An 18,082-nucleotide genomic window follows, 5' to 3' on the forward strand; every position below is an offset into this window, starting at 1 on the left:
AGAAATTTCCTTGGCTACACTTTTCTGGATATAAATACAAGGAAATTTATTACAGTAAATCATTGTGCATAACTTGATTCATACATGATAGATTTTTAGTGCTGCTACTCTTGCCTAGCTCTGGGTCAAATATTTCCACCTGTCAGCCTGCCCAGTTTGAGCCCCAAGAATGACTCAGTTCTAACTCTTCCTTTATATAGTGCTTGAAATGTCCTGTATGTTTCCTTTACTATACTGAATCAGAAAGCTTTGATTAAGAACTAGGTCAAACTATATTCTGCTGCAACCTTGGTGGTTTGTTTCAATCACTGATTAAGCAAATGAGTATCTATTACAAGAAAGGCCCTGTTCTAGGTACTGGTATTGTAACATGAAACAAAAGAAAACAAATTCTCATCCTTAAAAAGTGTGCCAGATGTGGTGGCTCACAACTGTAATCCCAGCACATTGGGAGGCCGAGGTAAGTGGATCACAAGGTCAGGAGTTCAAGACCAGCCTGGCCAACATAGTGAAACCCCATTTCGACTAAAAAAAAAAAAATACAAAATTTAGCTGGGCATAGTGACAGGCACCTGTAATCCCAGCTACTCAGGAGGCTGATGAAGGAGAATTGCTTGAACCCGGGGGTGGAGCTTGCAATGAGCCGAGATCACATGCCACTACACTCTCTCCTGGGTGACACAGTGAGACTCTGTCTCAGGAAAGAGAGAGAGAGAGAGAGAGAGAGAGAGAGAGAGAAAGAAAGAAAGAAAGAAAGAAAGAAAGAAAGAAAGAAAGAAAGAAAGAAAGAAAGAAAGAAAGAAAAAGAGAGAGAGAGAGAAAGGAAGGAAGGAAAGAAAGAACTATTTAGTGGATAAAAAAGACAAAAATAAGATAAATAGTTAATACACGATATGTTACAAGGTAATGAGTGCTATAAAGAAAAATAAAGCATGAGGAGAAATATGACTCTAAACATTATTACTCTAGTGGTTCTGTTGGAAATAGATCAAAGGGAGCAAACAAAGCAACATAACTAATTTGGCACCATTGCAATAGAATGTGTAGGAAAAGAGGTAACAGTAGTTTGGGCAGGGCATCAACTCTAGAGATTGGGAGACAAAGACTTTGGATATAATTTGACGGTAGAGTAACAGATTTTTCTGATGGATAAAGTATGACATATGACTGACCAAAAAGAGTAAAGGATGCTTCCAAAGATTTTAGTCAAAGCAAATAGAGGAAGAAAGGTGCCTGTTATGGAGGGATAGGGTTTTGTGGATGGTGGTGAGATTACAAGCTTGATTTTTAAAATGTCAAGTTAGGAATGTCCATTAGATATCCAACAGGAGATATTTGGAAAGTTAATTGATTACATGAGTCTAGAGTTGAAAGGGGAGGTAAGATGTAGATATACATGCTGGGTCAATTAGCTTGTATACAGATATTAAAGCCTTAAGACTTGAGATTTCCCAAGAGAGGGAATCAGTAGGAAAAAAAATAAAGAAGTAAAGGACTGTATGTTGGGACAGTTCAATATTAAGAGATTGGAGAGATGAGAAAAAAATCTATAAAGAAGATCAAAAAGTAGCAGCCAAAAAAGTAAGAAGAGAAGCAGAGCAATGTGGTATCTGCATAATAAAACAATTTCAAGGAGAAATAATAGCAAGAAAAGAAAGTCATCAGAAGTTCCTAGTATATCCGTGTGGCTAAATTAAGTTACCTGGTTGGTGATCACAAACTTAGTAAATTATTGTTCCCTCACGATTAAAAAAAACCAAATTATGTAAAAGGAATCTCCATTTCATAAATATTTCTATTCATTATTTTCCAGGATCTAAAGGGCAAATCTCAGCATACTTTGGGGCTGTGGCTTGAGGATGGTGTTACTTTTCCTGAAAGTCTCATTTAAATACTTCTGCTTGTGCCAAGTGGAGAAAATTCCTCTTTGAGTGTCAATTGGCCAATATTTTTTGAAGATCTTTGGGAACCACATGCAATTTCAATTTTCAGGAAACTTTATGGATAATAAGCTTATTTTCCATGAATCTAAGTCACAGAATCCCAGCTTTCCTGGCCTTCGTTTCTGGCCTTTGCAATTAAACCTCAAGCCATTGGCTCAATGTTGCTTTTGAGAAGAATCCATAGTCTAGCTTTCCAAAACCATTCTCCTTTAACATTCTGTTTAGTAAGTGTCTTTAGGCAAATTACTTGTCATTTAGCTTACATTTATGACTCATAACCAAGAGTTAAAATAATAAACAGCTGGAGGCCTTTTTTAATATTTATTTTGAATATGATAACATCATTAAGAGCCATTCATTCTTTTAAAGAGCAGTCATTTTCATCTCTTTTCACTTATGTCAGAAACTCCCCACCAAAATTAATCAAATGTTTACATGAACACTAAATTTTCTTCAGGGTCTGAACTAGAAAATAACTATAAAAATTAATGTACTTAATTTTTAACCTGCCAGGGTAATACTGACAGATTTTTACATAAAATATTCCCAGATTAGCAAGCAACTCTACCCTGTCATCATATGTTCCAAAATGTGTTATCTATGACCCTGGTTCTCCTCCCAGCAAAGTCATCATTTTAAAATGCTTTGCATTTTTTCTTTTTGAATTTGCTAGAAGTTTCTCAAACATTTTTGCAAGCATTCATCCAAGTATTGGCAAAATTTCTGTCAAAGGTCAATTTGAATGTCAGAATTTTAGTTGTGAAATACTCCTTGTTTTACATCTCAACATTAAACCAATGAAATATAAAAAAGTTAAATGTACTCTTACTTATAAAGGCTGCTCAAACTTATGTTTTCTCACGGTAATTTTTTTTAACTCCTGCATGGTATTACTCCACAAATTATCATTGGCATTGCTCTGTAAATGTTTTACTTTCACTTAATAGCAATCAACAAATTATCGAGACACTAAAGCTAACCCAAAGAATCCAAATTTTGTGTACAGGACTTTTCTAAAAATAACTGGAAATCTCTAGATTTTACACATCTATATATTTAAATTTTTATTTTAATATGACGGCAAAAATGCCTAATTGGCTTCACTTTCTTAGATAAAATCAAACTTGAAACAATACATCTGCAGTGTCTCCTAGAGTTCCTTGGGAGACATATTTCTCATTCATGATTTTCAAATCAAGAATACAAAGCATACATACAGTTACATCAAAATGGCAATTAATTTTAAATCCTGTCTGATGCCATAAATATATATATAGTTGAGAAACATTAGTTTTCTTTTTCCAGTGAGGAAGGTATATGTCATAGGTTAAAAAACAACAAAATCACGCAATTTCGGAACTTTAAGCATCACTCTTCTCTGTGCAGAAGGTAAAAACTTGAACTATCAATTGTTTGGGAAAATCCAAGTGATAACAACAAGAGTTTGGCTGGGGTGCAGGCAGATCTGCAGCAATCTGGGCCATGTGTTCTTTGCAGAAACGTTTCTTGTATAACATTTTTCCTCCCTATATGTGTACATTCGTGTTTGTTTTCAGACAGTTGTATGTATGTATTCTTGATCAAGAAGTTACAGGGGATCAGAAGCAGAGAAAAAATAGACTACAGGAAAGGCCTGTTAGCCTGATTTTCTACTCAAGAATGTGTTGCTCTGCCCTGGTGATAGCTCACATGTGATTGTATTTAAGACTGAATAACTCAGACTTCAGTGGATATTCTAATACTAGATTATTGTATTGAAAGAATAAGACCAGACCACATCCCTGGAGGTAGAAGTGAGATTTTAAATAAGAAGATTGGATACTCTGGACTACTAGAAATTTAATGACAAAAATGGAAATGAAGTTGTAGACCCTTCACTGGAAGTGCCAAAGAAATGAATTGGTCTTTCAGGATCATGGCAGCAGTTTTGAATGGAGATATTAAAACACTGCTGCAGGGTAAACTCGCTTTTATCAAGTGGCATCAGGCTAGCAAGTAGCCTGAGGAACACCTTAGGAAGGCTTCTGAAATTTTGGATTATAGCTGGTGGTGTCTGCTTGTAAGTCACATTTAGGAGTCAAAGTATATTTGTACCCCACTTGTCTTCTATAACTCCCAGTCTTTGTGTATTTGATTAAAAGTTACAGCCTATTTTCACATATCTTTTTGAGTCAATGAGAAAAACTGTGTGCCAATTTTGGGGAGAAATGTTACTTGCAGGAGAGAGGGGCAGTGGGTTGAGAGGAATACACCTTGAGATGGCAGCAGGTAACCAGCAATGGAGAGAGCAGTAACCATTGAAAATAGCAGAGCAGTGGTCCATGCCTGGATGACATGGTCATCGACTACAGGACTAAACTGTGGGGCATGAAGAATTCCTGGGAAACTCTCTGCAACACTGAAGGAAGGAAACCTGCTAAAAGTCTAGATGTCATGCATTCAAGTATGGAATAAGGACTTTAGCTCATTTGATTTGGACATGTGTTCAGTATAATACTTGCAATTAAATAATTCTACTGAAGTTTTCATTATTGACCTTTGTTTTTATGCTCACACAGTGGACCTGAGACTGCTATCCTTAGAATGCCTTGCTTGCAAGTTTGCCCCTTGTCTGGCATGTGTAATTATGGGAGCACAGGGCACAGGACCACAGGGTTGATGCCCAGGTTTCAGTAAAAAAATGGCACTACCTTGGCATTATGAGTTGGCATCCCAAGTTTATTGATTCATTTATTTCTTCATTAAATAAATATGTATTAAGCCTCTCCAGTCTGTCAGACACTGGTATAGGCAGTAGGTATAGTGCCCAACACTAGATCAAGTCTTGTCTAACAAAATTTAGAAAATAAAGAATATTTTAAAAATATATAATGTCTGGTAGCAATATGGGTTATGAACAAAATGAAAACAAGGTAAGAGAAAGAATGGAGTATAGGAAAGTTGAGTGGTCAGAGGAGACAGCACCTGGAAGGGAACTAATGTTCTCAAAAAGGGCATTTATAACACTGACAGCTTCCTTCAAGTGTTTTGTGAGCATGAACTTCTATGCTTCAAGTGTTTTGTGAGCATTGAACTCCTCTTCTATGAGAAGACCAAAGTAGACAAGCAGGACATAGAAGCTTTTGAATACATGGAAGATGCCTAGATAAACTCTGAATCAAACCCAGACTTTGGTGTCCTGGGTATGCACATGGGGGTCAGAGCCACTGGAATTTGAGTTATGGTTAGTCTGAATTTATTTTATGTGCAGAATCTGCCAAGATGTAGGGATATTTAGACTACAGAATTAATGACAAAACATGCAAATAGAGTAGATGAGAAAGAAACTGGAAAAATGATGCTGGAGCAAAAGTCAGAGATCTCATCTACATTTGGAAGTCATAGGAACAACAGTTAAAACAATGATAATGGTATATCAAAATGAGCAAGTGTCAAAGTTGGAGTCTTGAGGAATGTTTTTATTCAGATACTGGGGGAAAATGTAACAGAAAAGTAATTTGAGGAGAAGCAAAATAGAGAAATAGCAAAAATACAGAAACAATATGAGAGTATTCAAAAAGCAAGAAAGATTTGATAGTGTTAAATTCTAAAATGAAAATAAGATAAATGCCAAGAAGAATTTGTTTAGAGGATATATAGAAACCACAAGAGAATAGCATTAGTGTGGTAGAACCTGAAACTAAATTTTAGGTTGTTATAAAGGAATTCAGATGAAACGATTTTAGATCAAGTATCACAAACATGCAGTGAAGACAGGAAAGAGAAAGGTAGGATGGTTCTAACAGGTGTGTCCACCATGGAGTTTGCATTTAAACAGGCACTTATTAATTATTCAACAAATGATAACTTGATAAGTGATTAAGATTTTGACTTTTTTCGATGAGAACATTCTTTGCAATTTTTGAAAGCAGAGTGGGAGGAGCCAAAGGAAAGAGAGAAGTTGAAGTTGCTAAAGAGAGGAGGAATAATCATGAAGGCAACATATGGAGACACATAAGGAATTAGATCTAGAGTGTAGGAAAGTATACACTTCCTTTGAAGCAGGAAGGATAGATACATCTCCCTTGATATTTCAAGGTGGAGATTAAGTTACATATAGGAGTTAATACTTGACAATTTAAATGTCCTCTGAGAGACTGGAGTCAAGGTAACTAGCAAAATATGTGGACCTTAGGTGAAACAGATTCGGAAATGACTTAAGCATTTTTGAACTTGATTATACAATGTCAGCCCCACCAAAACAGGAATATTCTATTTTAAGATCTATCCTACCTCTCCTCCTTAAACTGCCACCTAAATATGTTATTAAAAGATGGGAGCCCCCAATATAAATAAAGGAGAAGAGTTTGCAGGTTTACATTAGGCTGCTGTTGGGCAGGCAAAGGAGTGTGCAGGAGCAGGTGCCAATTTTGCCTGCTGGTGGCTTTCTACTTGAGAGCTCTGATTTGGTCCTCAACTTTTGGTTCTCACGACATAGAATGCATTCTAAATTTACAGGTGTTCAAGGCATTTCTCAGTCTTTGTTGACCTTCTTAAACTCATACAAATGACCCTGCATACACTCTGGTAAAAGTGTTTAGAGAACCTCATAAGTCCAATATTATGTGGATGAATGAAAAATACTTATATACTACTAACTATAAAAAGATGGGCATATTTTAAATTAAGCATATTTTAAATGATGTTTTTCATTTATCTTAAATAACCTACTTTGACCTCAAATTACAATTTTATCCATCATATTTTCACTATGGAAACAACATAATAACTATATTTTAAGCTGTGAATATGCAAAATTTACTTTAGTGACTCCAGAATGGAAAAAGCATATGAAAACCTGGCACCCAGGGAGCAGCTTCCTTACATCCGAACACATGACTGTTGGAAATAAAAATCCAAAGGAACCAAGATAGCCAAGGTAAAGAAGATGGAAATCAGTATAAAGAGAGCTATTTCTGGAGAGCTATACTAAAATATAAAATCTGTTTTCCCATAAAAATTATGCCATAAGTGACATCTAAAGATTTCTTGAGCAATGCTAGTTAATAAATGATTTCATAATAAGCTTTCTGGGGCCATCTTCATACTGCAACAACAATTAATTATCCACCATTTCTGTGCAAAACCAGAAAGGCATTCCTAATCCCAAACAAATGACTGTTAAGTGATAATAGCCCATTACAAGCCATTTTGTGATAGCCCTTAATCACACTTTGGACATAGCCAGAGGAAGACTGTAGCCTATCTCAGGAAATGGGATGGCAAGTGGATTTCTTTCCATGTGCCAACCTCAATCAGTTGGAGTAATGTGTTATAAAGTACCCTGAAATCGTGTTTTATCCAGACAAAAAAGAGTGTTGTTATGCATTATTTATGTATTTCACAGACATGCTTGAGAGTAAGATACTACCATCCATTTTAGAAGATGGGGAAAAGAAACTAATATGAATAAAGTTTCAAAAGCTGGTACATCAGCATGAAGGAGAGGTGACAGAGAAGGCAAACTGAAGGGTTTTGTTTTATCCTATCTTAATTCATGTCAGTTTGTCTTAAAAGGAAAGGCATAAAAAGGTGTAGCTGGCATGTGAAATGAGTGAGAAATGGTGAGAACTTCCACCCAGTAACTTCATTGCTTGTGTCTCCCAGATTGATAATGACAAGGAAATAAAGGACACAGTGAGGCAACTAGAGAAGAAAGAAAGAAGTCGCAGTCTAACAGTTCCCAAGTCAGTGCAAAGAGAAATTAAATTAAATTACCTAGAAGTCTCAATTAACTAGGAGTCTCAATTCTAGTTAAAAAAAATTTTTTTTAAATGAAGGAAACCAATGGCCATCGGTTTTGACGTGGGGCCTGGGCCCATACAATTGATATCAACATCTAATTGCATCTTCTGATGATTTTTCTTATTATAAATGAAGTCCAAATCTAAATAAGATATTTCTTAACAAAGCAGTAAAAAATAAAACTGTACTTTTCAGGCATTACCTGAAAGCTAAATGAGTTCAACATTTTAGTAGACAAAGGAAAAGAAAGATGAATAGAATAGTACCTCACATCTCAATACTAAAATTGAAATGTAATGGCCTAAATGCTTCACTTAAGAGATACAGAACAGCAGAATGAATAAGAATTCACCAACTAAGTACCTGCTGTCTTCAACAGACTCACCTGACACATGAGGACTCACATAAACTTAAGGTAAAGGGGTGAAAAAAGATATTCTATGCAAATGGACCCCCAAAGTGAACAGGAGTGGTTATTCTTATATCAGACAAAACAAACTTTAAAGCAACAATAGTTAAAAAAGACAGAGACATTATATAATGATAAAAGATTCTAGTCCAATAGGAAAATATCACAAAATTTATATGCACCTAACACTGGAACTCCCAAATTTATAAAACAATTACTATTAGACCTTTGAAATGAGATAGACAGCAACTCAATAATAGTGGGAGATTTTAATACTCCACTGACAGAACTACACAGGTCCTCAGGACAGAAAGTCAACAAAGAAACAATGGATTTAAACCATATTCTACATCAAATGGACTTAACAGATATTTATAGGACATTCCACTCAACAACTGCAGAATATAGATTCTACTCATCAGCACATGGAACACTCTCCAACATATGATATGATAGGCCACACAACCTGTCTCAGTAAATAAAGAAAAGTGAAATTATATCGAGTACTCTCTCAGACCACAGTGGAATAAAATTGAAAATCAACTCAAAAAGGCACCCTTAAAACCAAGAAAATACATAGAAATTAAATAACCTGCTCTTGAATGATTGATGGGTCAACAATCAAATCAAGATGGAAATTTTAAAATTCTTTGAACTAAACAATAATAGTGACATAACCTATCAAAACTTCTAAGATACAGCAAAAGCGGTGCTAAGAAGAAAGTTCATAGTATTAAATGCCTACATCAAAAAGTCTGAAAGAGCACAAATGGACATATAAGGTCACACCTCAAGGAACTAGAGAAACAAGAACAAACCAAATCCAAACCCACTGTAAGAAAAGAAAAAACAAATATCAGAGCAGAAGTAAATGAAACTGAAACCAGGAAATACAAAAGATAAATGAAACAAAGAGCTGGTTCTTTGAAAAGATAAATAAACTTGATAGACCATTAGTGAGATTAATCAAGAATAGAAGAGACAAGATCCAAATGAGCTCAATTAGAAACAAAACAGGAGATGATAGTATAACTGGTATCACAGAAATACTAAAGATCATTCAAGGCTACTATGAACACCTTTACACGCACAAACTAGAAAACCAAGAGGAGATGGATAAATTTCTGGAAATATACAAGCCTCCTATATTAATCCAGGAAGAAATAGAAATTCTGAACAGACCAATAACAAGCAGCACGATTGAAATGGTAATTTTAAAAGTGCCAACAAAAAAAAGTCCAGGACCAGGTGGATTTACAGCTGGATTCTATCAGACATTTAAATAAGAATTGGTACCAATCCTATTGACACTGTTCCACAAGATAGAGAAAGAGGGAATCCTCCCTAAATCATTATATGAAGCTGGTATCACCCTAATATCAAAGCCAGGAAAGAACATAACAACAACAACGAAAAAAACTACAGACCAATATCCCTGATCCCTGATGAACATAGATGAAAAAGTCCTCAACAAAATAGTAGCAAACTAAATCCAACAACATCTCAAAAAGATAATCCCCCATGATCAAATGAGTTTCATACCAGAGATGTAGGGATGTTTTAACATACAAAAGTCAATGAATACGATACACCACATAAACAGAATTAGAAACAAAAACCACATGATCATCTCAACAGACATGAAAAAAGCATTTGACAAAATCCACCATCACTTGATGATTAAAACCCTCAGCAAAATTGGCATAGAAGGGACACACCCTAAGGTAATAAAGCCATCTATAACAAACCCACAGCCAAAATTATACTGAACAGAGAAAAGTTGAAGGAAGTCTCCCTGAGAACTGGAACAAGATAAGGATGCCTACTTTCACCACTTCTATTCAATGTAGTACTGGAAATCCTAGCCAGAGCAGTCAGACAAGAGAAAGAAATAAAGGGCATCCAAATTGGTAAAGAGGTAGTCAAACTGTCACTGTTAGCTGATGATATGATTATATACCTAGAAAACCGTAAAGACTTATCCAAAAAGATCCTAGAACTGATAAATGAATTAAATAAAGTTTCAGGATACAAAATTAATGTACACAAGTCAGTAGCACTGCTAGATACCAACAACGACAAACCTGAATATCAAATAAGAACTCCTTTTATAATAGCTGCAAAAATAAATAAATAAAATAAGATACTTGGAAATATACCTAACCAAGAAGGGGTAAGACCTCTACATGGAAAACTACAAAACATTACTGAAAGAAATCATAGATGACACAAACAAATGCAAACATATCCTATGCTCATGAATTGGTAGAATCAATATTGTGAAAATGACCATACCATCAAAAGCAATCTACAAATTCAATGCAATTCCCATCGAAATACCACCATCATTCTTCACAGAACTAAAAAATAAATAAAAAATCCTAAAATTCGTATGGAACCAGCGCACATAGCCAAAGCAAGACTAACCAAAAAGAACAAACCTGGAGGCATCCATTACCTGACTTCAAACTATACTATAAGGCCATAGTCACCAAAACAGCATGGTACTGGTATAAAAACAGGCACCTAGACCAATGGAACAGAATAGAGAGCCCAGAAATAAACCCGAATACTTATACCCAATTGATCTTCAACAAAGTAAATGAAAACAAAAAGTGGGGAAAAGACACCCTTTTCAACAAATGGTAAGCCGCATGGGGATAATTGGCAAGCCACATGTAGAAGAAGGAAACTGGATCCTCATCTCTCACCTTATACAAAAATCAACTGAAGATGGATCAAAAATTTAAATCTAAGACCTGAAAACATAAAAATTCTAGAAGATAACATTGGAAAAACCCTTCTAGATATCGGTGTAGGCAAAGACTTCATGACCAATAACCCAAAGGCAAATGCAACTAAAACAAAGATAAATAGATGGGACTTCATTAAACTAAAAAGCTTCTGCACAGCAAATGAAATAATCAGCAGAGTAAACAGACAACCCACAGAGTGGGAGAAATCTTCACAATCTATACATCTGACAAAGGACTAATATCCAGAATCTACAAAGAATACAAACAAATCAGCAAGAAAAAAAATAAACAATCCCATCACAAAGTGAGCTAAGGACATGAATAGACAATTCTCAAAAGAAGATACGTTATACAAATGACCAAGAAACATATATAAAAAAGTCCAACATCACTGATTATCAGAGAAATGAAAATCAAAACCACAATACGATACCATCTTACTTCTGCAAGAATGGCAATAATCAAAAATTTTAAAAAGATAATAGATATTGGCATGGATGTGATGAAAAGGGAATATTTTTACACTGCTGGTAAGCCTGTAAACTAGCACAATCTCTGTGGAAAACAGTATGGAGATTTCTTAAATTATTAAAAGTAGATCTAACATTTGATCCAGCAACCCACTACTGGGTATCTACCCAGAGGAAAAAGGGTCATACAAAAAAAAAATACTTGTACCCGCATGTTTATAGCAGCACAATTCACAACTGCAAAAAAATATGGAACCAGCCCAAATGCCCATCAATTAACAAGTGGATAAAGAAAATGTGGTATAATTATACCATGGAATACTACTCATCCATAAAAAGGAACGAAATCATATTATTTGCAGCAACCTGGATGAAATTGGAGACCATTATTCTCTAAGTGAAGTAACTCAGGAATGGGAACCCAAACATCGTATGTTCTCACTCATAAGTGGGAACTAAGCTATGAGGGCACAAAGGCATGAGAATGATGCAATGGACTTTGGGGATTTGGGGGAATGGGTGAGGGGGGTGTGAGGAGTAAAAGACTACACATTGGGTACAGTGTACACTGCTCGGGTGATGGGTACACCAAAATCTCAAAAATCACCACTAAAGAACTTATCCTTGTAACAAACACTACCTTTCCCCAAAAAACCTATTGAAATTCAAAAATAATGATAAAAAAGATATCTCAATGTTAAAAAAGAGATAGACACAGGTTGAATTACATAATATTCATTATTAGGGAAAGAAACAAAGTAGCTACTCAAGGAATTCAAACATTAAAAATATACACATATTGCATTTTGTTGCATTTTTAATTTTGTTAATAAAGAGGTTTTTTTAAAAAAAAAACTACCTAAACAAATAAAATAAAAGATAGATAATACTTAAATTATTTGTTTCTATATGTTATTTCTTTCTATTAAAGTAAAACAAATTCTCTTGCTTGCTGGTTGGATTTTCTAACAATGCTCATCTCTATTTCTTTGAAATCATTATGTCATGGTCAACTAAGTAGCAGTATAAAATATTTCATAAGCTAATGATAGCTTTGTGAATGAAGACAAATGGTCCATACTGCACAGATTTTTTGAAAAGTCTCTGATAATTACTCATCATTTGCTCTTTTTCATATGGAAATGAAAATTTTGGTTTGCTAAATAATTACAATTTAAAATCAAAGAAAGTGCTCAAAAGAACCTATGGTAGCAATGGAAACTATCATCCCTTATAAACTAATTGAAATAATAATTACAAATGAAAAGCAGTAAAATCAGGCCAAATAAATCTTCCCTGACAGGTACTGGTAGAATTTATACTTTACTATAGTTATTTAATCATCATGACTATATAATATACGTTTAATGTTTGATGATTTTTTTTAAGTTTTTAGATTGCTCATTATCTGGAGTGTCCATTACACAAGTCTTTGCAGTTGCATAAATTGAAAATGTATACCAGTTAATTGAGCATTTGTAAATATTTAATGTTTACTCTAACAGCCCTCTGAATCTTATTTCTAATGAGTACCTTATTAGATCTCATCACATGGAGAGCTTAGTATTCTAAACATCAAACAATAAAATTGAAATAAAATTAAAAGTAACTGCAAAGTAAACTTGCAAATCTTGTCAAAGATTGCATGTAATTTTTGTTGAGGAATTACTTGAATCATATCAAAACTACCAACCTGCACTGCAAGTGAAGATCTAACCAGCTTAGACCACTTAATTGAAAGAGAAAATCAGCAAGAATGATGAAAGGCAAGATGTTTTCAAAAACAATGACTCAAATATTGAAGGATCAGAAGTGGCCTTTAGGAAAATGTATAAAACTCTTGGATTTTTTTTTCATGGTCTGAGATCATATGGCAAAAGTTACAAGTAAAATACAGCAACTACTAATGTATTACACCTTACAAATGTATAACCAAAATTACACGAAAGTTCATTATGTGAATTAGAGCAATATTTAACCATATATATAATAAATGTAAGTTTAATTGTTCAACATATAATCCAAATTAAACATTTTGTTAGTTACAATAAAATTTTCATTTCAATTTTTAATGGATTCTGTTGGTGACTGTATGAGGTAAAGATTATTCTCAGGTAACAAGCATTTCCTTTATGTCATTTATCTTTACCATTTCATTCAAAACCTCTTTTTGATTATTTTTTCTTTTTGTTTGAGGGCAGGTAAGGCACAATCAGTTGCTTTGTCTGCCTACATACGTTTATTTAATACAAATCATGGTAAGTCTCTTGGTAAGTTAGGGCTTCAATTCATCAAAATGTCATGTAAATTCAGGCTGACTACAGAAACAGTGGCAAAACTAGCTTAAATCTCTCTGTGTGTTACTCCTTAGATATTAATTTACTTTAAATATGTGGAATTTTTGTGGTGGTTAATGTATGTGTTTGTATTTATATATTTATAAATATTAAAGAAATTTAGTGGTATGTTATGTTAATAGAAGTTCAAATAGAATGAGAGGAAAATATTCAGCATGAGGATTTTTATAAGACTGAGAAATACATTTTTTTATTTTATTGTTTGATTTTTATTACTGTTATTTATCCTAGTGTAAAATGGCTACTTGATGAATCCCAAAAATTATATTAACATGACAGGACACATTATTGTTTTCCAAATTATATATTTTATATTTGATCTAAAACTTCTTCAAAAAATTTGGTGGACTCTTGCTAATTTTCACAGTCTCTAAATGTGTGTGTTTTTGTCCATTTATTAGTTTATCTGTTTTCTCATAAGAATCAATACCTGAAGTACCACTATAATGTGAAACCATTTTATCTCAGTCAATGGACTCTCATGGAAAAGCTAAAGAAGAGTAAGAAAATCCAGAGGGGGGCGGGGAATACTCTTATCTTTGAGATAAGGGATCTTTGTTTCCTAAAACAAATTCCTGAAAATCAGCATTTCACAGACATGCTTCTTTTTTATTTAATTTAATAGCAGGTGTGGAAGTTTTTCTTCAACCGCCATAGGTTCATAGTTGAAACTGACACTATAACAAAAGATAAATTAACAAGAAAAACAAACTGAAGTTTACTTACATGTATGTTTCATATGTACATGGAAGACACCCAGCGAATAGGTAGTTCTTAAAAACCTGGCTTTGAATTCTAACTTATATTTCATGTTCAACAAAGAACAGTGACAAGTGACACAATGAAGTAAAAGGGCTTTGAGCCTCTAGGGGTGGCAACTTGCAGAAAAGCGTATTATAGCAGATAACGGCTAGTTAGTAAAGCTTGTTAATGTAGGTTCCTTTTGAGACAGGAATAATACAGATGGTCACAGGACAATATAAAATTCCAGGCAGTAGTTTCACATGATTAGCAAAAAGGAAACTGTTGAAAAAGCTGCATAAGCTAGAGGCTGATAAGACCCTGAAACCAGGGTATAGGCAAAGCTGGCTAAGACTGACTGGACCCAACATGGTACTGAATTTGACCTAGGTTTCACCTAGTACCTCATTATGTGTTTGTTAACATACTAAATGATAGGCGCAACAGTTCCAAGAACACTCGTATTTGGTGTAAAAATGTGTGGCACCACAGTTCCAAGGAATCTTCAGCTTTTTCAGGAATTTTCAAAAATATTCCATCTCTTGGTTAAAGAAACCCATCAATATAGAAATCTCAAAACTCACTGAGCAACTCTCTCTCTCGAATACACCCACACTCTCCTTTCTTGAGTGTATACTTTTGCTTTGTAATAAATCTCCATACTTTCACTATTTTTCAACTCATCCTTGAATTCCTTTTCACAACACTGACAAGAGCCTGGACATCGGTGGGGTCAAGGTCCCACTGATTTTTGGGAACCTCCTCCAGCCCATTGGTGGCACTATGGAAACATATTCAGGCCAATAAGGTTGTAAAGTTGCCATCAGTAGTTAATCTTTACTCTCCTTGGCAGAAGGGGTGTCAAGGAACCTCTTATCTTTGTATATCTATATCCTGCTTTTAGACAAATTGAGAGAGGACTGAGAGCTTTTCTGTATCTACTTCTTGTCTTCAGCTCAACAAGCATCTTTGGGGTGGCATATTCCGGTCTCTCACACAGGCAGTGGCAATTTAAGAAAACATAAATAGGCCTGAAATCTCAAATTCCTTCCAATTTAGCTAACAAAGTTTTTATTTTTTATTTATTTGTTTTTATTTTAAGTTCTGGGATACATGTGCTAAATGTGCAGGTTTGTTACATATGTATATGTGTGCCATGGTGGTTTGCTGCACCTATCAATCCATCATCTACGTTTTAAGCTCTGCATGCATTAGGTATTTGTCCTAGTGCTCTCCCTCCCCTTTCCCCCCAGCCCCCAACAGGCCCTGGTGTGTGATGTTCCCCTCCCTGTGACCATGTGTTCTCATTTTTCACCTCCCACTTATGAGTGAGAACATGCGATGTTTGATTTTCTGTTCTTGTGTTAGTTTGCTGAGGATGATGGTTTCCAGCTTCATCCATGTCCCTGCAAAGGACATGAACTCATTGTTTTTATGGCTACATAGTATTCCATGGTATATATGTGCCACATTTTCTTTATCCAGTCTATCATTGATGGGCATTTAGGTTGCTTCCAAGTCTTTGCTATTGTAAATAGTGCTGCAATAAACATACATGTTCATGTGTCTTTATAGTAGAATGATTTATAATCCTTTGGGTATGTACCCAGCAATGGGATTGCTGGGCCAAATATTTCTGGTTCTAGATCCTTGAAGAATTGCCACAATGTCTTCCACAATGGTTGAACTAACTTATACTCCCATCAAGAGTGTAAATGCATTCCTATTTCACCATCCTCTCCAGCATCTGTTGTTTCCAGACTTTTTAATGATCACCATTCTAACTGGTGTAACATGGTATCTCACTGTGGTTTTGATTTGCATGTCTTTAATGACCAGTGATGCTGACCTTTTTTTTGTATGTTTGTTGACCACATAAATGTCCTCTTTTAAGAAGTGTCTGTTCATATACTTTGCCCACTTTTTGATGGGGTTGTTTTTTCTTGTAAGTTTGTTTAGTTTCCTTGTAGATTCTAGATATTAGCCCTCTGTCAGATGGATTGCAAAAATTTTCTCCCATTCTGTTGGTTGCCAGTTCATTCCGATGATATTTTCTTCTGCTGAGCAGAAGCTCTTTAGGTTAATTAGATCCCATTTGCCAATTTTGGCTTTGGTTGCAATTGCTTTTGGTGTTTTAATCATGAAGTCTTTGCCCATGCCTATGTCCTGAATGGTATTGCCTAGGTTTTATTCTAGGGTTTTTATAGTTTTAGGTTTTATGTTTAAGTCTTTAATCCATCTTTAGTTAACTTCTGTATAAGATGTAAGGAAGGGGTCCAGTTTCTGTTTTCTGCATATGGATAGCCTGTTTTCCCAGCACCATTTATTGAATAGGGATTCCTTTCCCCATGGCTAGTTTTTGTCAGGTTTGTCAAAGATCAGATGGTTGTAGATGTGTGGTGTTATTTCTGAGACCTCTGTTCTGTCCCATGGTTCTATACCTCTGTTTTGGTACCAGTACCATGCTGTTTTGGTTACTGTAGCATTGTAGTATAGTTTGAAGTCAGATAGCATGATACCTCCAGCTTTGTCCTTTTTGCTTAGGATTGTCTTGGCTATACAAGCTCTTTCTGGGTTTCATGTAAAATTAAAAGTACTTTTTTCTAATTCTTTGAAGAAAGTCAATGGTAGCTTGATGGGAACAGCAATGAACTTATAAATTACTTTGGACAATATGGCCATTTTCACAATATTGATTCTTCCTATCCATGAGCATGGAATATTTTTCCATTAGTTTATGTCCTCTCTTATTTCCTTGAGCAGTGGTCTGTAGTTCTCCTTGAAGAGGTCCTTCACGTCCCTTGTAAGTTGGATTCCTAGGTATTTTATTTTCTTTATAGCAATTGTGAATGGGAGTTCACTCATGATTTGACTCTCTGCTTGTCTATTATTGATGTATAGGAATACATGTGATTTTTGCACATTGATTTTGTATCCTGAGATTTGCTGAAGTTGTTTATCAGTTTAAGGAGTTTTGGGGCTGAGATGATGGGGTTTTCTAAATATACAATCATGTCATCTGCAAACAGAGACAATTTGACTTCCTCTCTTCATATTTGAATACATTTTATTTCTTTCTCTTGCCTGATTGCTCTGGCCAGAATTTCCAATACTATGTTGAATAGGAATGGTGAGAGAGGGCATCCTTGCCTTGTGCCAGTTTTCAAAGGGAATGCTTCCAGCTTTTGCCCATTCAGTATGATATTGGCTATGGGTTTGTCATAAATAGCTCTTATTATTTTGAGATATGCTCCATCAATACCTATTTTATTGAGAGTTTTTAGCATGAAGGGGTGCTGAATTTTATCAAAGGGCTTCTCTGCATCTATTGAGATAATCATGTGGTTTTTGTCATTGGTTCTGTTTATGTGATGGATTACATTTCTTGATTTGCATATGTTAAACCAGCCTTGCATCCCATGGATGAAGCCAATTTGCTTGTTGTGGATAAGCTTTTTGATGTGCTGCTGGATTCGGTTTGCCAGTGTTTTATTGAGGCTTTTGCATAGATGTCCGTCCAGGATATTGGCCTGAAATTTTCTTTTTTTGTTGTGTGTCTGCCAGGTTTTGGTATCAGGATGATGCTGGCCTCGTAAAATGAGTTAGGGAGGAGTCCCTCTTT

The sequence above is a fragment of the Pan paniscus genome, chromosome 4 (genome assembly GCF_029289425.2).
Source record: "Pan paniscus chromosome 4, NHGRI_mPanPan1-v2.0_pri, whole genome shotgun sequence".
Taxonomy (NCBI): Eukaryota; Metazoa; Chordata; class Mammalia; order Primates; family Hominidae; genus Pan; species Pan paniscus.